At 39.2% G+C, this 23591-nt stretch overlaps 1 protein-coding gene across 8 annotated transcripts in view; it reads left to right on the forward strand.

The window, feature by feature from the left end:
• Nucleotides 1-7980: 7980 nt before the first annotated feature.
• The window catches only part of TTLL7 (tubulin tyrosine ligase like 7), a 72242-nt gene continuing 56631 nt past the window's right edge, over nt 7981-23591 (forward strand). For all 8 annotated transcript variants that reach the window (XR_014318031.1, XM_082766075.1, XM_082766076.1 and 5 more), the window contains exons 1-2: nt 7981-8105; nt 16797-16837. The gene's annotated coding sequence lies outside the window, so the exon portion shown is untranslated. The remainder of the gene's footprint in view (nt 8106-16796; nt 16838-23591) is intronic.

The raw sequence follows: 23591 nt of genomic DNA on the forward strand, positions 1-23591 counted from the left end.
ATTACCTATTGTATTCATAGAATGGTTCAGGTTGGAAGGGACCTTAAAGATCATCCAGTTCCAACCTCTCTGCCATGGGCAGGGAAAAAAAATCACAGAAGTATGTTCTCCCATCTGAACCAAACCCAAACTTTGTCATGATTATGTAAAGTATGGTTGTAGCAGTCTTGCTGCTTTTCTACAGAAAGCAGTTGTGAATGAATTCAAATATGCTTCTACATCAGGCTGGGCATTTCTGCATAAGCAGGGCACTCTGAAGTTCGTTGTCTTTCTGTGATTTGGATACTACAGCACAAACAGGATAGGCCCCTTTAAATGTCTCTGGTTCATCTGGTTGCTTAGGAAAACCCCTGTAAACATCAGAAAAAAAAAAAAAAGCTGGGGACCTTGAGGAAAAAAATAGGTCATTTTGGAACAGCCAAACTCTGTATCTGTACCTGTATGAGGAGATAGTCTCTGCAGAAACATATTGCACACTTCTCTTGGAACATTTTATACTTCTACAGTCTGTACTTGTTTTATTTTCTGATATATAGCAAAAATATTTTCTGACAGCTTTCCTTCTCATTTTCTACATTGCTTGTAATATATATAAGTATTAAATCAGTAAATATGTGTATAATGAAATGAGATTATAACAAAGAAAACTAACTATACAGAAATTACAACTCTGCTTATCATTTTAATTTGACAGTGTGGTTTTATTTTTAAGGTAGCAGCTTTAGAAAAGTGAAGAGCATGTCAGAAAGCTAATTAAAAATAGTTCTGGGAAAATTAGAGAGTTACTCTTTCCAATATTGCTATATCTAATAAATAGATGGATTAAGTATTAGCTAGATGGTAGGTATTTCAAAGCTTACTCTTACTGATAGGAATTTATGCTGTTTCAACCTTACACACAGTTCCATAAAGTTAAATAAAACCAGCTTGACAATTGTGTCCCTGATATTTTGGAACTCAAGTGTTTTTTTGTTTGTTTGTTTGTTGTTTTTTTTCCCCCTTCAGATAACACTTTAGAAGTGAGATTAAAGGTTTTTCTAGCTTGTGTCCTCTCCTGGCCATATTTCACTACAAAGAGTTGCTTCAGAAAATGATTAGTATTACTGCTCTACAGTATTACACTTCTATTCTGAATTTAAAGTGTAGTATTCTTTCAATATATGTACCCCTGTCATTGTTGTCTGTGAGGGATAGATAGACAAGTGAGCTTGAACATTAATATACATGAACAGCACATTAATTTTGAACTCTATATTATGCCTGTAATTAAGAAAGAAATCTCCACTTACTTCTTGTGAATGTTGTAGCTCTCTAACTTGTACTTAGTATAAAAATACACCCCAAACTAGCTTATGGAAAATCCATGACAGTGTCATTATCTCATGTATAAAGCCTATGTTTTTGTGGTTAGATAACAAAGAGTCTTCAGGAATAAAGTTACTAAGGTAACTGAGCCTCACAAATGAAATATTAAATAAGAGTTTTTGATTAAATCCTGGGAATGTTGCTCTTCTTTTCATTTTTCTGAGAGAGAAGAAGGAAATTAAAGAATTTCTTGTTCAAGTAATTCAAGTTCATATTGTCTTAAGTTTCTGGCAGTCTTTAAATGAGGACAAAATAAGAGGAAAATATGAGTGAGAAAGAAAGAGCAAAACAATTTAAATCTCCCACAATTGTCAGAGCTTTGAATAGTAAAAATCTTATCAAGTTTCCATCGTCCTGCTAATTTTGGTGTGCTTTTTATAAAGCAAAGTTATCCTGAGTCAACATTTCTCTTCCACCTACTTTATTGCAATAGACATTTAGTCTGCTATAGAAGTAGGATGGGACATGGAGAGTAGCAAACCCACAGTCTGCCACCACCTGCTTCAAGTTATCAGCTGAAAGAATCTTTCCTTTTTAAGTAGAAACACAGTCCTTTAAAGGAATTAGGACTGCTATTAAGTTGTCTTTTTTTACATTCAAATCCTATTCATTTTAAAAGAATAAAGCATTTTTCATAATGATGCAAGTTCCCCCCCCCCCAAGAAAATCCACATTAAACACAATAAAATGATTTCATAGCATACTGTTCCACAAGTCCTCAGTTTATTGTATAACCTCTGTTAATAAATCATTTTAGTGAGTATTTTACAGTAAAGGTAAATTCAAAGCTTCTAAAAGTAATAGGACAAAACCAAGTAAACATTGTTCAGCTTATAGAAAATATTACCTATGCCTACGCATCCTTGCTCTCCTATGAGTTGATCCCTACGCTGTTTACCTTCCTAGAACCAGAAGTTTTCATTACAAAGAGCAAGTAAAATTCAATGGAAAAGATTAAGCAAACAATGTTGTATTGTTATATAGTGAGATTCCCTCCGTTCAACAGATCAAATTAAGTTTCACATACCCATCCATATAAACATAGATTAAACTCATATAAGACATAAAAAACAAAAACACATTACAAAAGGTAACATAAAATAAAAAATTTTATACACAGAGCTTCAAAGGAAAAATACCCCCCATATCCCTCTTATTATGAAAAACTATTATATCAGGCTACAGAAGGCACTAATAAACCTTAGTGGCTCTGATCAGCCCCACCTGGAGGCTCCCCCACACCCTTCAGAGCTCTATTTAAGTTCTGCCCTGAGCACTCACCTCCTTTGGCTTGACTTTTTATTAGCTTGGCTTTGTACTTGTCTCATCACCATGATATTGCCCCATGATAGGGGCTCTTGATTGGTTCTAGTTGCTGTCCCAGGTCTGTTGTGCTTACCTTGCTAAGGTAATGTAAAATAGGGTCCGGAGGTTCTTGTTCTGCGGCAGGGGATCTCTCTTAGCTTGTGTTCCCATAATGAGCAGTCATACTCTTGCTGCCCCATAGTATGTTGTATTTCTGTAATATAAATTTAAACTTTGTTAAGCTTATGTAACTTACAGAAGATTTAGAGTGCTGCCCACAGCACAGATGCAGTGAGTGCTTTCACTCAGTGCTGTTTCTTGCATGCAGAGCTGTCCCATGTAAACAGATAATGGTTCTGTTTTATTTTCTTTGTAGCACAAATTTAGTGCTGGTAGGGCTTTACCACATCTTGCTAAAGAGGGTGCTATGTTTCTATTCTTAACTATTCTTATAAATGTAGATTGTTAGACCTTGACCCCAGTACACGACCTTCTAGTTTTTTCTCCAAAAATACTTTGCTGCTTTTATTACCTCTATGTCTTCTGCTGCTAATTTGAATGGGTGAGAGGCAGTGCATGATGAGTCCAAGGAGCCCACCTGGCCAGGCTAAGAGGTATTCGAGGAAACCAAATTGCAGTGCAGAAGTATCTGAGCTTCTGACCCTGTGCATAAATAAGCTCTGCCAAATCAGAGTTCAGTATGTGTAGTTTAGATGGCTTTGCATTGTGCAGCACAGTGCACCTTGTGGTATGGACATTAGAAAAAAATTTTCACTGTTCATGAAACTTCTCCATCTTACTACACTAGGTAAGGTAGTATTGATTCTGTTGTCACTTCACTATGCTGCTTTCTTTTAAAACTAGTAAGAAAATGACTTTGAGTACAGAAATGCTTTATCCCCTCTTCCATGTGCTGCATGGCTACAGACACAACTAATGCGCTCTTTAGTGAGAGGACAATAGTATTTATATAGGTGAAGAAAACATATACTAGTAAATGTTTAAAAGGATTCTATAGTTCTGTCTTGGTCTTTAGAAGATGCTTGTTACCGTTGAAAAATTTTACAGCTGGGGAAAGCATTTTGCTTTTATTTAACAACCCCAAAACTGATCTATTCATGCAGCTAGAAACTGCTTTGAGGTACAATGGTAGACCCATGAAAAGAGGTCTTTGTATCATCCAGGATTTCCAAAATCTTAACTTCAGAGGATTTTTTATTTGTGTGGAAACAGTGAATCCCGACCATACTGCTTAAGTAATGGTTTATTCCCAATGTCCAACTGAGAAGGATAAGCTGCTCACACATCTACTTGGGCCTGCAGGCCAGCAGTAACATAGACAGCCTATGATAGTATTGTATGATCTTATCCTAGTTTGTGAATATTTATGGAAACTATCTCCTGGATTACCACATCAGCTTAGTTGACCAACAGATATGATTTCTCATTTTCTTTCAATATACCTCATTTTGTTTTACAACTTCCACGCAGTGGAAATTTTTTACTGGTTGATGGCTGTTCAGTATAAAGAAATGTCTTTCCAAACTGCTTAAGTTCCGAGACTCCCTTTTTCTCAGGGCAGACAACAGATGGGAATTTGACAAGATTACTTGAAAAAGTACCTCCAAGCTTTGATTACTAAACAGATAAAGACACCCTGAAATAATATTTTGCATGGCTAAAAATAAAGAGCTCATGTCTTAAAGCCATTCAAAACCATGCCTGAACTGAAGGGGCCCCATTAAGTTTGTGTAATTGACTGCAGTCTGCAGATGCCCTTGGTACTATGGTATCTGCTTACATCAGTACTGAATTTCACCCAGAGCATGTCTGGAGTGATGAGGACTATAAAAAGTTATTGTATGAAATACTGTGTTATGTCAATATTATACTGCTACAGCTTGTAAAGTTGCCTTGATCTGTATAATAAAAGATGTTTACAGTGGCAATGAACTCAATCAGACACATGGCACATGTTCGGTGATGTATGGTTTAAAAAGCTGTCTTGCTGGGCATTTGATTTCTAGGAGATAATCCCAGGCAGCACTCTGAAGATTAGAGCAATGGGAGATAAGAAGCTGTGATGGGCTGGCAGTGTCTGCCTGAACACCATGCCCTATTAGCAGGTGTTGGTGCTGCTGGGAAATTGTTGTGTGGATTTTAACACAAAGCAGATGGCTTATCTAAAAGAAATGGGTGCTGCTCTTCAAAGCCAAGAATATGAATGGGCTGAAGAGTCTTGTAGACAGAATCCTAAGGCAATATAAAGTGTAGGATGAGAGCTTGAGCTGAACCTTCTTTTTTGATCGATAATGCTTTTTGAAGTCAGACTCCAGGACAGAGGAGAGTTTTGACTGAGCAGACTGTTTGGATATAGTTTTATAGCAAGCTAGAAAATGCACCTGTTCAGAAAAGCATAATTAACTACTTAATGTATTCAGAGAGGAATGTTGTGCAAACAGAAGAAAACACTTGGAGTTATAAAATTTCTTATACATCCACATGCTGATTTGTTTCAAAGCTATTGGACTTCATGATTGTTATCTCATATGGTTTGAAACTCTGGCTTTCTGGTATTCCACAGCACAAACAACTGCACGAAGATAAAACCTGGTCCAACTGCAGAGGCAAAATGCAGTGTCAAGTTTTTCGGACCGTATCAGATTGTGCATCCCACTGCACCTCCATAAGGTGATGATTGAGTGGATAGGAGAAATGTGTTCATTTCAAAGCCTACTTTGTCGCTATTCAAACATGAGTAGTTTTTGAAGTACTTTATCCCCTGTGTAATTCGAAGAAATATTTACTGACTTTGACATGGCTTACAAATATTCAGCATTACAGTGCAGATAATTATTCAGGGAGTAAGTTACCAGTAACCAGAAAGGCAAAATAGGAATGGTGTTCAAATAGTCTTCTCCTAAAAAATAGGACTGGTCTGATTGCCTCACTCATTCCTCTACTGTAACACTTTAAGGCCATAAAAGTACCCACTATTCCTGTGTGTAATTGTAGAAAAATAATTTTAATAGAAATAGGTAGATTTCTGATAGCACATTCATTCCTGGTCTCTAGGATTTTTCTGTCTTTATCTGCTTCTTTGTGAAATTCATCAGATGATCTTCATGCCCTAAAAGATATTTCTTTCTGTTAGTTCTGTTTACAACAATCATCTAGGCACATGTTATCTTGAGGGCATCAATGTTCAGACTGGCTCAATATTCAAACTAAAACTCAATTTAATGTTCCTAATCAAGCATCTGTGTATTTAATACCCAGTTGCAATTTCTTACTAAATTGTTAGTTCTAACACTTTAACTTGGAGGTAGTGAGTACCACTTACTTTGAGTTATTCAAAATGCAGATCACATTAAAAAAAAATCTGATCTGCTTCTGGGAAACAACAGCTAAAAGCACCTTTTGGAAGAGATTAATGCCTGTTCCTTCTCAGTAATGAAGATGAGAAAAAGCATTTGTGTGGTCAGACTCCAGCCTTTGCTGGGAGCTGTGTCACAGACTGTGATTTCCCAGCTAAGACCAGCATCCATTTGTAGCAGTCATCCTCGGCAGAGCAGAAGCATTAGCTGTACCTTGGAAGTGAGGCTGCCGGAAAATGTCTCCTGGGAGCAGAGCAGGGAGGGGGCACGGTGATATTTTCAGGCTCTAATTTTGCCTGGGAAGTATAAACCAACAGCTGGGTACAATCTCTCATCAGAACCTGCTTACGTAACATGTTTCAGCTCAGCATGGGGGCACGCCTCAGGCTTGGGTTTAGGGTACAGAATGGGGACATACAGCTAAAAACAAATACAGGATCTAATGCAGGCCCACAGCAAGCTCTGACCTGGAGATTACATGCAATGCATGTCAACCTTTTAAATCATTTTATCTGCAGTTGATGGTGTAAGTCCAAATGACTCCAACAGGAAGAAAATCAGACCTTTCCCTACAAGCATCCTGTAGCACAGCTGTGAGAAAAATGAAAAATGCTTACGTGGGGACAGACCTGGATCACATTGCCTCTGCTTTGGCATGTGATTTTTCATTAACATTTAGGTCTGTTCCTATGAACACTAACCTACATAAACTAGCACATGAACTTCAACGAAACTACGAATTTGTGGACAAAAATTATACCTCTGCTTCTATTTTTTGACAAGCGTAACCAAGGTTTGAGCAGTAAAGAAATGGTAATTTCTGCATATCTGTAAAAACCACAATGTAAACTGTAAGGAAAACCAATTAAAAATGCCCATGAAGTATGGATTTCTTCAGATTCACGAGCTATGCATCTGTACTGCACAGGAAAAGTCTCCCATCTCTTTTGTATCCCCTGAAGGATTCCTCGTGTTGCTTTCTGTCCTTAGCAGCCAGCCTGGTGTCTGCAAGACCCCCCAGCCTGTTCCTGTTATGCTAGCAGCTTACCTTGCAGGGTGTTAAAGCAGGAGGAAAAAAAAAATACTGCTGACAGACTCACAAGTACATTTTCAACCAACTTTATGTGCTCCACATTATTTTATCAGGTTTCAAATTGTCATCTTTCTTCGTTGCTGGGCATTAAAAATATTAAAAATCTTTATTTGATGAGTGTTTCTTCTTTTTGTTTTCTAATTTTTTCCTGAACCATTTATGTCATTAGGTCACGCGCCTTATGCTAGGATGCAAAACATTGTAGAAAAAGCCTGAAAGGGCTCTCTCGGAGTTGCCTACAGAACGCAGAGGTTAAAACACTGGTTGTAAAACCAAACGGGAAGGGGAAAAATAAAAAATAATTAAAAAGGAAAACTGGCGGAAATCAGCATAGATCCAGGAATTGCAGCGGCGGCCCGAGCTGTCGCCCGCGGTACCGTCAGCACCCGGAGCCTCCTCCAACGCCCCCCGGCCCCGAGGCAGGGCTCGGGAGCACCCCAGCTGCCGGGTCCGGCCCCGGGGAGGGCCGAAGCGGGCGGTGAGGGCGGCTCTGGTGGCAGGGGCGGCCCCGTCCCCTCCTGAGGCGCGGTGGCTGCGTCCCGCTCGCATTCCCGGGCAGGGACATGGCGTGGTCCGCTCCCATTGCCGGCCCCGGCGGGGGAGGCAGAGGGACACTGGCGGCTCCACGGGGCTGGCCTCGCTCTCAGTTCCACCTTACCCCGCTCCGGATACACCGTGCGGCTCGGTGCGGGCACGTCCCCGTGTGGGCGGGCTCGGTCTGCTCGGCTCCGCCCGGCCGGCCGCCGGCGGTGTCCCCCGCGCAGGGAATGGTTTGTCCCTGACTCTCAGCCCTACGCTCCCGCTCCACCTCCCGCTAGTGCCCGGCTCGGCGGGCGGCGGAGCGGGTTGCGCTGCTTGGGGGGGGGAGCTCCGCCGCACCGCCCCTCACATCACCGCGCCGCCCGTGGGGCGCCCCCCGAGAGGAGCCCCCCGAGAGGAGCGCGGTGCCGGGGCCGCCCCGCCAGGTAACGGTGAGGGGAGCGGCGGGGCGCCTGCATCCCCCCCTCCGCCCGTGCCGCCCCTGCCGGCGGCCGTTTGCCCGCCGCCTCTCCTCAGCCCCCTGCCCGTCGGCAGGCGGGGGGGCTCCGCCGACAGCTGGGCTGCTGTCCCCGGGGAGAGGCGGCGGAGCCGCGAGGCTGCCCGCCGTGATTCAGCATCGCCGCCTGAGCGGGAGGATGAGGAAGAGGAGAAGGAGGGCGGTGGGGAAGGAGAGGGGAGCGGGCGTCAGGGGTGAGAGCGTGGGGGGACCGGGGAGCGAGCGGCGGAGCGGGGGGTGTGCCCTCGGGGTTGGTGCCCTCGGGGTTTGCAGCCGCAGTCCGGCATCTCTAGCGGGGGGCTGGCTGGCTGGGGCCAAATAGTACCGAATGGTACCGAAATCTGCGGGCAGAGGTGCCTGGTGGAGGCTGGATGTAGGGCAAGTTGGAGCTCTGGCCGTGTCAGTGTCCTCGTCCTGTGCTCGCTGCCGGCGGCTGAAGGTCCGTGCTGGGTCAGTTTCTGCGTTTGAAGCGTCACAGAACTGTGAGCAAACGGGGAGGCGGTTGGTGCTGCGTCTGAACGTGTTGCTGAGCTCAAAAAACGGTGTAGCGTCTCAGTTCTGATCATGCTTGTGCCTTTCTCATGTATTTGCGTTTTGATTACCGAAATCCAAATGTATTGCTTCTCAAAAATACCCAAACCAGCCATGCAGAAAATAGCTGATACGGTATTCCTTTCTGCCCCAGCACTTAACTGATTGTTAGCACCTGCAGGTGCTGCCTATCCAGCTAACACTCACAGAAATCTCACTGGCTGTTCTCACAGCCGAAAGATGAGAAGTGCTTTTGTGTGCAGGAATTGGTTGTCACCCAATTTCTGTAACGTTATCTCAAAATCTACAGAGTGGTTTGGCATCGGTAGTTTTTGCCCCCGTTTCAAGTACAAGGATGTAGTTTTTCAGCCTAGAAATCCTGTTTCCCAGAACAGAAAATATGAAAAGAATACCTATCAATATTACTTTGAACAAAGGTATGACAGAAACAGTTGTAGTGCCAGGGATTTTTCCTGTGTGGTGAGCAAACATATCATCTATGCTAATATAAGAAATTATTAAGTTTGAAGCCAGCTTTTCTGAAGACAAATGCTGCAATGTTTCAGGAAATGATGTGAGCTGCCTGGGAATTCTTCCCTGAGGAAAGAATGTTTTTTTACCTGTAGGTATCAGTAATATTATGCAAGAAAGTCTAGACTACTGGTTGTCAGTTTTTTGCTTGTTTCTTTTTGAAAGATGCCCCCTTTCTATATTTCTGATAGTTTGGGTACGTGCCACGTACTTCCAAAGAGGTCTGCCCATCAATTTGGAAGTGTTAAAGAGGCCAGGACATCAGGCCCATCAGCAGCTATTTGGTAATTATACTGGCAACTTAGGAACCATTTCAGCAGTCTGAGGCTCAGGTTTGCAATTAACTAATGGTTTGTTCCCTATCTCTTCTGAAGTGACCAGTGTTAAATGGGCAGTGTAGATTAGATTGTGGACAAGTCTGAAGAACTGGGATGTGAATTGGTCAACAAGCAGTTGGACAATAAACCATCTTGAAATCTTTTTGTATAAATATGATTTATTCTAAGATCTTTTTTCATGCTGTATGTTTATAATGAAAGCCATAAATATTTATTTTGAAAATTAAATGTGGCATACTTACGCTGACTGCTGAAAGTGCCCGCTTTGAGCTGTCAGCACCAAGAAAGACTGAAGCATGATTTCTTGATTTAAATCATCTCCATCTGTGGGTATTTATTATATGGTTTAAAAATGTCTGCAGCACACATATGGCAAATGAGTCATTTTTGTAATTCCATGCTTTCTAATGTTCTGCTTTTTCCTTTTTTTTTTTTTTTTTTCTGTTATAATGTTGCATTAATAGATTCTTTTACATGTATTCATTCATATAAATTAAGAACATGTTGTTAAAGGATGGAAATCCTTGGAAAAGCAAGAAAATTGAAATGAAATTTTGATGTCTGAAAAAGTGAAATTAATGATAACATTTCCCCAGCTACTTTGTATCTACTTGCGTAAAACTTCTGTCTTGTCTTCAAAAATGAGTGTGACAACATGTTGCAATGTGAACCACTAACGTTTTTTGATTTTGTGCATCAATTTTATTGGTGTAAAGAAAAAACATTGACATCAACAATGCTTATTTTCCATGTCTTCAAGTTTCTGCAGACCTGCAGAGCACTTGGAGAGTTATCATTGCCCTGAAGTATTGTGACTTTTGGGCCAACCATAAATCATAAAAGCACTAAAATCATATTGATAGGCTTTATATCAGTCCATGAAGAAAAAAAAAAAAGAGTGCTTGTCAGTCTTTTACTTTTTTCCTGAGGTATTTCCATCATCCAGAGTTGACACAGAGACTCTATAATGGTCTGAGGGGGGAGGGATTAGTCTTTTCCCAAAAGAGGGCAAGAGTCTGTGTGTAGATAGTGGGAGTTCATTTTATTTGGAAAGATGCATACAAACTGTCAAAGTTAATAAATAAATAAATAAATAAAAATAATAGTAAATAAATTGTAAGTACCACAGCATATTTTTCAGATGATATTTTCTGGATTTTGGTTTTCCCTTATGAACTTCAGAATATCTGGCAAGAGGTTCACTTTTATTTTCCATACACTTTAGAAGTTAAATGGGGCTGTTTGACTTCCAGCAGTATGATTTAAATTGGACCTTATTAATTAGGAGGAAGCTCTTTAGAGCTCCATTAAGACTCAACTAAAGCCTTGCCAGAATGGTAATTCACAGTTATTCCTTCTGCAGACATTATGAGCTGCCTTTAAAGTTTACTGGAACCTTTTCTAATGTTAATATTTAAAATATTAATATATTTTTGATTTAGAACTGATTTCATTGATCTTGACTATGCTGGTGGGTAAGAGAAGCATCTGTAACTGAGTGGATGTGGGAGGAAAAACCTGTGACATGCTGAAGTGGTCAACGTTTTCGTTGGTTGGATATTTGAGCAAATCTGTGTTCCACAGTAGTTACCCTTATGATTGGAACCTTTTCAAGCCAAGGAGGCTTCATGCTGCCTTGCTCTATCAGATACTGTTTTTTTGTGGTGGTAGTTGTAGGAATCCTCAGACTCTGTAGCACCTAAAATATTTGATATTTTGCCTGTTCCCAAAGTTATTGCTTGCAAAGGAGTTTCAATTGCCTTCTGTCTTACGTGTTCATACACCTATACAAAGCCATATACAAATTACCATACTAATTTATACGTTTATAGATGCTTTTGCTCTTGCCTTGAATTCTATATACCAGGAAACAAGGTCTTGCCTAATAGAATAATTTCTTGGTTTTGCATTTTAAAGGATTAAATATATAATAATAGTCCTTGCCTTCAGTATCAGTTTTAGTCTGAATATGGTATCTCCAAAATGAAGATGTACATATATAGTTGCAACGTTTCTTTTCATGTGCTAAAGGTATACGTTTCAGTAGTTTAAAATGTTAAAAACATAGGTATTCCTTTTTTTTAAAAAAAAAAAAGAAAAAAAGTTTTGCTTCAAAGGTAATATTTCAGAATATATTCACGTGTCTTATTATCAACATTAACTTCTGGGAACAAGGAAACAGTATTCTTAATGGTGAGCACCAGTTAATAATAATGGAAGAAATATAAAAGAAAGCTCCTTTCTGATTTAGGACCTTTTTTTTCCTTTTTTTTTTTTTTTTTTTTTTTCTCCCTTTTCTTTTCTTTCTGTGGATTAAGTGGCATGGCAACTCCCACTTATGTTTGAATTTGGTCTTGGAAGGATTCCAGAAAGAAGCCTCATATGTACCACTGCTCAAATGCACTTTGGATGGTTACATTACTGTTAATTGATAGAAAAACTGATGCCTAAAAGGATGAAGTGCTTTATGCTGCAATTTAGAAGCCTCTTCTGGCCAGCAGGACTCACAGAGAGAACCAACAGTCACTTTTAAGAAGAAAGAAAAACTAAACCCACTTCTCATCTATAATAAATGCTACAGAAAGAATTAAGTGGGTTGTGGGCTTTGGAGTTAGACGCAGCTATGTGTTGACAAGTTTATTTTCATCCTTGCTTAGTAGCAAAATGCTAAATATATTCTTCTTTAGTTACATTAAAGCATGTTTCCTTCCAACTTTGTCCTTCAGTTGACATGTGTTTGTTTTATTTTTAGCACTTGAAATCCAGCACAGTAATATCCCTATAGGGTGCAAATGAAGTATAGCATGAGAAAATGGAATCAGATGCTTAATTGTGAATTTATGCAGTTGAAAAGGCAAAGATCTAAATCCTGGTTATGAACACCCAAAAAAAGTGGACTGTCAGGGCAAAAGATTGTGAGATTTGTTGGGGAAATTGTGCTTATTTACCTGCTCAGAATGGGCTTCTGAAGAATACATAGGAGAGCCATGTTATGGGAGTCTCTGCGTTTTCTTGGATTATTTATTTATTTATTTATTTATTTTGTAGGCAGTTCTCATGTATTTAGTGTTCATTGAATGTGAAATTTCTGTGAATTTGTTCTATTGTTGTATCCTTCCAAGCTTTTCTGGGCTGGGGGTGGTGGTATTCTAAAGCGCGTGATACTAATCTTTGCTGGAAGAGGTCTGAAAAATGTGCAACTTATTCATCTGGACAAAACACCCATAAAATAGCATTTTATGTCATGTGGCTTTTTAGAGGAATATAATATTATTGTAATTTTTGATCTTTCTGTTAACTGAAGTTTTTGCAAGACTATGAAACACTAGCAAGTATTAACAATTAGGCATTAATTTGAATAAAAGATTTTATTGAAAAATCAAAAAGTGATCTGAGAACATGACTTAGTTTGGTATATTTTGTACCATTTTAAAAATGGAAGCATATGCTGAAAAGAAGATTTCTAAGGCTGGATAGGATATGTTCAGTGAGTAAAGTAAGGCGTTACTGCATGACGGAACAGGAATCGGTGCTATTTTTGGAGTGCTGCAAGGACTTTCTTAGAGTCAAGCATCTTGCAGATGCTGCTCTACATCAATATCCTGCAAGTAAAGAAACAGAAGAAAAATAAAGGAATAATATGGAGCTGGATTTAAAAATTTGGACACTCGTTGAGAATTGATCCAGTTAATGACCCCAAGCAGGCACTGAAGGCCTGTGTATTACTTTCTACTGTTGCCTCCTGGTCTGAAGAGAAAATGAAAGGGCTTTACAGTCTTTTTGCCCAAAATAGCATTTATGAACACAAAAAAATATAGAAAGCAAGTATTTGGTATTTTCTAGGAAAATGAAATAAAATTTATCAGAAATGAAAATAAAAGTAGATATAATGAGGGTGTGGGAATGTCTGCTGCAGGTAGCCAGCACACCATTTAGCTTCATCGATAAAGAAGATTCAAATTCCAGTCAGTCATGGGTACGCATAGGTAGTGCTGCTCCGGCTACTGGCAGATGACAGATCAATAGTCCAGTTGAGGCAGGCTGTCTGCAACAGTTTGATGGAAGAAAATGGGGACTGTGACAATATGTAGAGCTACTGGGAGAAGTCCTCTGCGAGCAGTAACTTCAGGGAAGATTCCTAAAGAAGGCACTTGACTGTCAGAGTGCTAAGGGTGCTTGGAGATCCTACCAGCAGTAGATCCAGTTCTGCCTGGATCCTCCTGCTGTGTCCCTACCCATGCATCTAGGGACACTGTAGGGCTTCAGCTGCTCTCTGAGGTACGTCACAGGAGCGCTGATCTCCAGCTCAGCCACAGCCGTGCACACGGTCCCCTTGATCTGGACCCTGGCCCGTGGGCTGACCTCCCAGCTCCACCTCAGACCTGCCATGTCACGAAGGACCTGCTCAGTGACACTGCACTGTGTCTGACTGTGGTTGTTGTCACTGCACGTGGTGCTGCCCTTGACTTGTGGATCAACTTCACACCTTGACCGTGGATCTGCCTCATCACCACAAGCTTGTCTGTAGATCTGACTTGACTGAAGCAGGCTCTCATCCCTGGGGCTCACCTTCTCATCTGGCTTGGGTCCTGGCTGGCAAGGCTCCTGCCCTGCTCGCCTTTTATTGCCCTTGGTTCCTGGTCCATCATTTTTCAGGGAGTAGCTGGCCCTTGTCACTCCGTGACTCAAATTTTTCATCAGGTGTTCTGGCAGTGAAACAGAAGTAGTTTGAGAAGAGTACAGAGTTTTAGCACATAGGTTCACTGAAGACTGGGTTTTGACCAGCTTCTACAAGCAAAAGCTTATGGAGTCTGTGATCAACGGGAGCTTTCCTGAGGAAAAGAGGCTGCGTGGAGACAGGGCTGTTAAGCTAAGTAGCAGTCATCCTACTGAATGGAGAATGGTTGTCAGAGCTAAGTGGGCAGGGAAGTGGAGGCTGGATCGTATTAGCTCTATGCAAAGCCACCAGAATGCGTCACGAAGCGAAAACAAGACTTGACACAAACCCTCAAACTGCATTGAAAACTTTAAAACTTTTTTTTTTTTTTTTTATAACTGCAATTAACTTTGAAATTAGTGGATTGCTAAAGAGTTCGGACATTTTACGACATTTGGGAAGATTGTATGCGTATGATTATTATCAAAAATACCTTGAAGTTGTACCAAGCATCATGCTCTGTTGAGAATACAGAGTATATTACACAAGAAGTTCTGCAATAAAATATTTAGATAAACAACTGAGGAAGAATTGGAGAGTGTCTTCATTTGTTGGAAGTCTGACTTGGTTTTATTAACTGCAAAGAACTGGAAGCATGTTAGCGCCAATCAAAAGAACTGTTGTTGAAAGCATCTCGGGATTCACCAACATGACATAAACAGCTGGATTCTAAATAGGAAAGAAAAATAATAACGTGGATTGACCCAGAAAGAAAAAGCTGACTTAAACAATGTAAACTAGAGTCATTCCTAAAGCAGTTTTGTAAAGCAGTTTTTTTTTTTCTTTTTCTTTTTTTTTTTTTTTTTTCCCCAGCATTGAAATCTGTGCAGATTTCACTGTTGATTCTGTGCTTCCACAGGTAATTGTGTCACAGTTGGTTGTGCTGAGTTTCTTCTGATAACTTCCCCACCATTTCAAAGTTCTTGAAGTCATTTCTTCTTCACTTTTGGAAGATGTACCTGTCAAACCATGTGCCAAGTAGAAGTCTTAATTCTTCTGTTCTGTTGTTATTATTATTATTATTTTATTATTTTTTTTTCTGGAGAAACATTTCCATGCAGAGCAACTTGGATGGGATTCATTTTATCAATGTTTATACAGCTTCAGTGCTGATACCTGCATCTGCCAACCCTGACTGCCTGTAGGCTGATTGAAGGCAGCCAAGAGAAATTAGCTCAAACATCTACACTGTAGATGAATCCACCATTCTTCTTTATGTTTAAGGAATAAATGTTATTGCAGTGTCACCTGTGGGATTTCATTGTAGTGTTTTTTACCTACTGGTTGATGTGAAGGGGAGAGCCATACATACTTCTCGTGAGTTGGGGAAATGGCAACAAACTGTAGTAGAGCTGTGGAATTTTCAGAGCCTTATTTCTTTGCATATTTTCACTATAGGTGCGTAAGTATTTGATTTTCTATTGAACTTGAATGTGCAAGCAAGAAAGGCATTCCCTGTGGTGTAGAGAGAATGTGTACTCTTACAGATCATAAATGAAGCAGGAGGAAGCAAGAGGAAATGTCTTTTATGTGTGTTGTAGCCTTTGCACATTTTGTTCCCAGCTTTGTTCTGCCTGATTGTGGTTCTTGAAGGATGGCACCACAACTAGAAGCACTGAGAGCACTTTATGTGTATATATCCCTCTCAATCTCACTAGAATCTGACTCACTACAATGCTTCGTCTTTGTAGGGCAGATGTGACAGTAGCGGTGCAGTCGGCTTTGTCTAGTACTGCTTCCTCTGCAGAATCTGTGTAAGGGAGTTGAATGCTCTGAAACTGGTTCAAACTTGACGTCACATAGAGATGTGCCGCCATTTCCAAAATATCTGTTACCGCATCGCTTAAAGAACTCAGAATTTTCTCACTTGAAAGGTCCTGTGTGAAAGCTGTAGTTCGCTGCATGTTCATATATGTGCACTGCTTGTAATGCAATGCCAGTACTTGGAAAAAATGTCAGTTCTTCTACTGGTAGCTTTAGAAATCTGTCAGTATGAACCAGGAAGAGAATCATAACTGTTTTTCTTAGAGCAATTTATGAACTGTTCATCTTAGCTTACTTCTGTGCTACTATTTTATGTTATTGTGGTCTTGACCTCTTAATTCAATTCTACATCTAGAGAAATCATTGTTCTTGTTATAGTGCCTAATGCCTTTGGTATAACTCCTTCCCAATCACTGAGTCATTTTCTGTTTTTAGATTTCACTTCACTTTAGCTTATTGTTATGACTAATCCCACTGACTTTCTTCCCACAGCTCTTGTCACACTCTAAGTAAAGTGGAAAAATAATGTATTCTTTTCTTATAGCATGTATCATGCCTTTCTCTTTTTTGCCTGAAACAGAGAAAATACCTAGAAAGGGTTAAGGAAGAGATCTAAAAAGTGCTAGGGCTAGGCTAAATGGGAAGGAGCTGCTGCTGCAGCATGTCTTTCCCTGGTCTATGAGTGCTGCCTAAAACTGTATCATCTGTCAATTATTGATAGAAAAATCTGTTTCCGCAGGGCTGACTCTTTTGACAGTCTCAGCAATGCAACACTAGCAGGTAAGTGAATTCATTTTGCTACTTCTACTGTGGAATTATTTTAAATCTGTTTCCATATCAGTAGGAGGTCTTGGTATGACTATTTATTCTGTGGGATGTAATCTTGTCAGTTAAATTCATAATAAATAAAAAATTTGCACTCTCATCAGTAATTTGTGTGCAGAAGAATTTGGTATATCATACTGCCACATGCTGCTACCATTTTTTTTTTTTTGAATATTGCTTTTTATTGCAGGCTATGTTAAGTAAAATACACCAGCTTCAATTTGAATGCCTATGTGTTCTGTACTTCTCTACATATTTTGGAATGAGTTCTTTTCTGAGAATCTTGCTCCTATTCTTAGTTTCTCTCTTTTTATTTTTCTTTTCCTCCTCATACATCCTGGAGCTCACAGTTTATCTTTCCTTATAATAAAGAGAGCTAGATTAAGGAGCATCTTCTGAATACAGTAATACAGTAAATCTTTCTCTATTAGCAAGGTAAAACATGCTTGTGGAGAGCAACATGGAACTTTTCCTATAGATATATGAATATATCTATATACTGCTTGCAGAGTAACTCCTGTTTCTGAACTTGTGAATATTTCATGAGCTGTGAAATAAGAAGCACTGCATCTAGACTGTCAACCAATTATAAAAGCGATACGTGAAGCTTATAATCTTTGTCAAGAAAGACAGAAATTCAGAGGCAACTCAGTTATTTTTAGCTGTAATTGCTACTGTGCTGAAGATTTGATTTAAATAGACTATAGTTTTGACCTGTGTTTTAATTATATTCCTGAACTGTGCCACCATCAGGGCTGTTCTGGAGCTGAAACGCTGTGATTTTAAGCCCACAAAAATCAATAGAAATGTCTACATTTGCTTTATTGGGCTATGGAGAATATCCTGTGACATATAGCTTGTTTGCATTTACCCTCCAGACTTGAGACAAATTTTGTCAGAAGCACAGAAGAATAAACATTGTAATATTCTGCCTAACATAATTCATTGAAAAAAAATGTGGACCATGTCATCCATGTTTTAGGTTGTGGGGGGGTGGTTTATTATAGCATAATAAGAAATGAGTGTGTTTGTTTCTTTTGACTATTTGTAAAACAGTTAATTCTGCAGCCAGCATGTATTTGCCTGTGTAAGTTTATGCCCTTCTCTTTCACTGAGAGTGTAGTTTCAAAAATTAAGATAAAAGCAGTGAAAAATCAAGTTGAGACCTGTAAATGATTTAAATATCCCATGGCTCTCTAGCCTCAGGCTGAGGACTGTTATTTCAGTACATTTCTTGAGTATAGCTCTTACCTAACAGACAATGCCTTTTTGCTATTAAAAACAAACAAGCAAACATGCCAGAGCCAATTGCTTTTAAGTGTTGCTTTTTGGGAGCTGACCAAGATAGATGAGTACAGGGCTAACTGTGATATTGTTCCACATTTGGATCTGTGCTACTGCTGTGATTCAAGTTGTGAAGGGAAACAGGCATACTAGGTCACTTATCCCTCAGATTTTGGAGTTATTTTAACTACAAAAAAACCCACAATGCCATTGTCAATATGGTCTCTGACCTGATAAATAAACTTTTCAATACTACAGGGTTGCATCAGTAAGGCTGAGGTTATGATTCAGAAAGTACATTATTCTGATCCTCTGAGTTCAAACATATCCTGGAAAACTACTTTTTGGTAGACTATTCTCATGCTTTTTTTTCTTCGAAGCAAAAAGTAAAGCTGGTGTGTAGAAGGTCTGGTGTACGTCATTTTACTTTCTTGTTTTGGACCTTCTAAGAAATAAGTTTATATTCAGCATTTAAGGCATGTTATTTTTCTAAGCTTTTCAACTACATGGTATATTTCTCTATAGGTGAGCAATATATATCCTATTATAGGAATATTTTGTATATTAGAGTCACGTCTCATTACTGATGAAGACAGACTCTCTATTTAGATCCCCTAAAATGGATTAAAATAGCAAAACACAGGGGGTTTGAAACCAATTCAGTCTTTAAAGGAATTTTTGCAAATTGGGTCAATCCAGTTAGAGAGGCTTTTGAGGACTCGCATCCTTTTGAAGCTGCTCATTTTCTCCTGTTTTCATTTGTAAAAACTATTTTCAAATTGATGGCACCACGTTAAGCCCCAAATATTAAACTGTGGGGAGGAAAGCTTGTTTTTGTTGTAGTGTTTTGTAGCCGCTGGAGTTTCTGGCTAGCTTTTTCAGTTATTTGTAAAATATTACTACCACTGAGTGCTGTTGCAGTAGTGTTTTACTTAGAGTATATCAGCATGTAATCTGGTCATCACAATATTAGGAGTCAGGTACCAGCCCTCATACATGCATGCGGGCGTTTCCAGTGAAGCTGAGCAAATTGATTGATAGTAGGAAGTATCCATATAATATGATAAACAATTCAGTGATCATGCAAGAGCACCTTTCTTGTACTATCATGGTCAAAGAGAGCTTGAATAGATGTTTCTTTAAGTGCTCTTGGTACCATATTCAAGCCATTATTTTTCTTTCTTTTTGCATTAGGTGCTGAAATTGCAGGCTAATGTCTGCCAATTTATATTTCAGGCAGCAGTGGGAGTCTCATCCTTATTGCTAAACTAGCAAACGTTCTTATGTTGACAGCATAACAGCTTTACACTGTTGACAGTGTAAAGCAGGATGATGTAATCCTCAACCAGAGCCTTCGTGGGCCATGTGTGATGATTGCAGTTTGTGTTCAGGAACGCTGAAATAGGTCCATGAAGTACAGGCCTGTCAAATATAAGATGTAATGGACAGACTTCACGCGGGACTAAGGTGTGGAGGTGTGGATCTTGAAATACAGAGATCTCTAGAAATGATATGTGCTCATGGATCCCTGAACTTGAGGCCATTTTCACACCAAGCCAATGCCACCAACTGGAAGTGAGGAGGAGGAATTTGATGAGTGAGGGGGAGCTTTCTAAAGACTTTCTTCCTCCTCCCCCAGGATCCCTAGTAAATCCCCCCACGTGGCCTACTTATAAATTAAGGAGCTATTGCAAATACAGCAGCTTCATTAAAGGAATAGCACTATTTCTGTTATACTGAGATAAATAAGTTGATGTATGTAAGACATTGAAATGTCCTGAATTGTAGGTCCCTATGATCCCTAGCTCTTCCTAGAGAAATAAATAGTTTGAGAAGTGAATGAGAGAAAAAGAAATAAATAGTTCAATGCCATCAGTGATTGTGTGGTGTACACAACTTAAAATGCCCTGCGATAGGTGGTGCTATGTGTTGACAGGCTGTAATGAAGAGCATGGATGGTGCACCACAAAGTCAAACGCAGAGCAGGGATCATCCCACAGGTGCCACAGCTCTATTCCTTTCCTAACTCGCTCTCATTTACCCTTTCCTCTACTGAAAGCACATTTTTAATTATCAGAATTTTAGTATTGCACATAATCATTTTGGCCCATTATTATAATAGGACTCTTCCATCGTTTCTTTCATTAGTGGCAGTAGCTATCTCGCCACAAAGCGCGTTGGGCAGTCTGACATTCCATACAGCTTCCTACACTTGTGGTCCCTAAGACAAACAAACAAAGGTCCTTCAGCTGTCTCTTCTAAAGGGAATGCTTCCTTTGGGGTGATTGGGGTCCAGCCTCCCTGTGGCTGCTGGATGTAATGCCAGCCACCTGTTGCTTGCAGAGAAAATGTGGCCAATGCACACTAGTGTGGTTTGTAGGCTGAAAATACGTATGACACTCCAATGCTAGTTTAAATGACAGTAGGATTATTGCTGCTACTACTGAGGTAGGTAGTTACAATAAATTAAGATAGGTTTGTATTCAGCAGTGTTCAGTGGGACTTATTGGGATCGTGGAGCAGGAATATGTTCTGTTGTGGAGTTAGTAAACTGTTCTCCTGCTGATGGATGTAGTGTTGAAGACTGTGCAATCAACACTTAACTGAAGTGATGTACAGTAGTAGGAGACCTAGGCATTATCCATGCTTTTTTTTTTTTTTTTTTTTGTTAGTAGTGACTGATGCAGAAGTATGCTTTCTGAACCTAAAATATTACTACACAAAAACTGGCATTCTAGTTATCTGATCTAATTTGTCGGTATTTTTCCTTGCTATTGTGAATGTTACATGAATTTGCGGTTTTTCAAGCTATTGATTTCTAAGTCATACAGGTCTGTTTCACATGCATTTTCATTAATATACTTCCTATGTTCTACGGAACAGGAAATAGGTACAAATATTGTCCTTTTTTTTATTGTAGTTTACTGATTCTATCTTACTTTCTTTTTCCTCTTTTTTTCCAATATACAGAACGTATGAAACTATATTTTGCTAACAGTTTGAAATATGTTATCACTTTAAAAAGGGCTTTTGAAGGGTGAGAATGAACCAACAGACAGTCATATTGTGTGCTGTGCTATGAAAGACACTTTGAAGGTCATTTTTTTAAGCTGAAAATCAATCTTCAACTTGCTGATTCAGGTCTCAGATGTGAAATGGCAGTTATAAACTTTAGCTCTCATTAAAGTAACTGTAACTTCTGGATTCAGAGGTAGTGCTGTTACTTCAGCTGCTGTTTGGTAGTTCAGTTGTAAGTTTTAAAAATGCTGGCCATTTGGATAAACTACTTGAAAGTTTACAGAACTGCACAGGATTCAAAAAAGTTTAAGCTGTGTTGAATCATGCCCCCCATTTTTTTTTTTTCTTATATAGCTTTTAGCTAACCAAGCACCTGAGCACTTTGTACATTCGCTTCATCTGAAAGAACTGGTGAATAAACATCTCATCTCATTTAATGTTGAGAACAAATGCTTTTGAAATTAATATAGTTTTGCTTTGACTTCAGAATGTCAAAGGAAAACAATTGCTAACGTGTATGCATTTTGAAGCCAGCTGACTGATAGCCTTTTTAAAACAAGTTGATCACTTTGATAACACACAGAGCCTCAAAATGAGGATTGCTTTTTGCATCTAGAATTTCTCTGTAGGAGTGAGAACTTGCCACCAAATTGTTCTGTTAGCGTGTTAAATCAGACTGCTTAGCTCTGCTCACATTTTGTCAAGACATATTAAAAAAAATTGGGAAAGGCTATGATGTTTTTAATTCAGTGGTTTAATGGCTGCAAATTGTTACTTTGCTATTTCAGGATGATAGTGAAGATGGCATTTGTCTCTATTATAGTTTTTGGTCATGTTTCAATCTCATTTTGCAGTTGCATTTTATAGCTTAATTCCAGGTCAACAGATTATTATAGTTTTGTGTAACTGAACAATTTCACATGGTATCTTTTTTTTTTTTTTTTTCCTATTGATGAAGATTTTTTATTCTTTTTTTCCTGGTCTTCAGAATTTTTTTTCATCTCAGAGTTCAATACACAGAGGAAGTACTTTGTGCATATTTCAGAAGAATAGATAGTATTGATAGTGCTAGATGTATCACTAATATATTGAGAAGTTCTGATCAGTGTTTGTGAATTTCTTGTTGGATGAAAATAACGGCCTTTCTGTAATAAGTAGCAAAGCCTTCCCTACTACAGTGGATATAGGCTTTCACATCCTGAGATGTAAGGGAGCAGAAATCTTTGTTATTTAGGTCAGACTGACAGTACAGAACTCTGATATTTGCTGGGTCCCTGCTCTGAAGACTGCTTTCACTTCTTTCTTTTCATGTTTCTGTGAAACTGTTGTTATTTTAATTTTCCAGGTAACTGGGGAGGGGAGTACTGGGATGCTGCCCTTCCATCCCCGTGGTCAGCTGCCAAGTTATGTAACTGTATCTTAAGCGTGTCTCCATCGCAGGGTGAAAGCTCCTTATGTCGGGAGCTTTGTGGATTTCTTCCTAGCTACTGTGCATTTCCAGACACTTTTGACAGCAGTGGGTAAATAGCACTAATGAACTCAGAGGAAAGCAGTCTGCTAGTTTAAAAATCTATATACTAAAATATTCTACCGTTGCTGAGTGATTACTTGTCACAAAGAAGCCAATTTAATTCAAATAAAATTGACAATCCAATTTTTGTAGCATTTCACCTAAGTAAATATAGAAATAGGATACAATGGGAAGAAACTTAAGAAATGCCAGTTGTCATTGAGAGCTACTATCATATATACCATTGGTTAAGCTCTGAAATCGAATTTTCAGTTCATACATGTAAAGTTAAGCCTATGAGTGGCCAATGTAGCTTTTCAAACTGGTTACCAAGCTTAGAGTGATTTGTTAGTAAATGAATCTATCATTCTTAATGCTCAAATCTGTTAAATTACATCTACATGTATTTTAAATGTACATGTGCAAAGCAATCTCTTGTTGTTAGGTTATGCAGCAGTGGTTTGATAGTCACTGGTATGATCCTGGGAGAACCTTCTTGACTTGAGTAACTCTCTGGAACAGATTCTCAAGTTGCTGTGTTTTATTTTAAGTTTGAATTTGATTCCCCCAGTCTTTGTTTTGATCTGATTAAGTCAACCATTTTCTTGGATGCTTACTCCTAGGGGAAAAAAAGGACTAGATGGCATGCAAGTTAGTATTTAGAGACTAAAAATAACCTTTTCAGCTCCACACTGCATCAGGATTGAAAATGAAAGATCATGAAAGGCAGAGGTCGCTCGGAAGCAGTGTGGAGCAAATAACTTGGGAAATGAAAGAGTGATTTGTTCAAAAATGCTTTTATATAATCTAGGCCAGAAGAATATTTTTCAGGCACTTGAATAGCTTTTTCTGATTAAGTTTGTGTAACAGCATTTTTTTTTTCTACAATGAATTACA

Source organism: Aythya marila (assembly GCF_965140915.1).
Source record: "Aythya marila genome assembly, chromosome: 8".
NCBI lineage: Eukaryota > Metazoa > Chordata > Aves > Anseriformes > Anatidae > Aythya > Aythya marila.